Here is a 678-nt window from a genome sequence, read left to right as displayed (position 1 = left end):
CCCCCGCAGCCCCCGCAGCCCCCCGCCGCGACCAGCCCTGGGCGCGTCCTAGAAAGCGACCTCCTCCACCCACCCGGGGCAGCGGGTGGCGGCAGCAGCAAGAGCAAGGGGAGGGTCGGGAGGGTGGGCGATACACGGCGGAGCGGGGCGGGGCACGAGAGAGATAGAGAGGGGAGGCGTGTCGGTGGTGACGCCTGTTGCTACACGTAGGCGCATGCTCGACCCCGGGCACATCAGTCCCTGCCCCCAGGAACACCCCTGGAACACCCTAGGCTGGCCCCGCCCCGCCCCAGGACCAGGTGGACCAGGTGGTGGTCCCCACCTGCCGCCCACCGCGCAGCGCCCCGTGGCGTGGGGGGGGGGGAGGGGGGCAAGGCTGCCCCTGGCTGCCCCCTATCGGGTCACGCCACGCCCCGCCACCACGCTCCTCTGGGACGTCAGGCCGAGAGGCGACGTTCGTTCCGATAAGCGGCCGCGAAGTGAGGCGGAAACTCGGCGGGCGCGCGCGTCAGCAGCCCCGGGGCCCCTCCGTCCGGGCACGCCGGGCACGCCACTGAGCAGCAGCTCCCGCCCCGGGGGTCGCTCCGACCCGAGGGGTCAGCCGTCGAGGGTATAGTAGGGTGGTGGAGAGAGCGATGTGTCCCCTTGAAAGCTTCTTCCTCCGGGGCCCTGTCGTGG

Source organism: Frankliniella occidentalis, unplaced genomic scaffold (assembly GCF_000697945.3).
Source record: "Frankliniella occidentalis isolate FOCC.00 unplaced genomic scaffold, Focc_3.1 Scaffold200, whole genome shotgun sequence".
NCBI classification, from domain to species: Eukaryota; Metazoa; Arthropoda; class Insecta; order Thysanoptera; family Thripidae; genus Frankliniella; species Frankliniella occidentalis.
The sequence above is the reverse complement of the archived record's forward strand: the minus strand, read 5'-3'. Positions refer to the sequence as shown.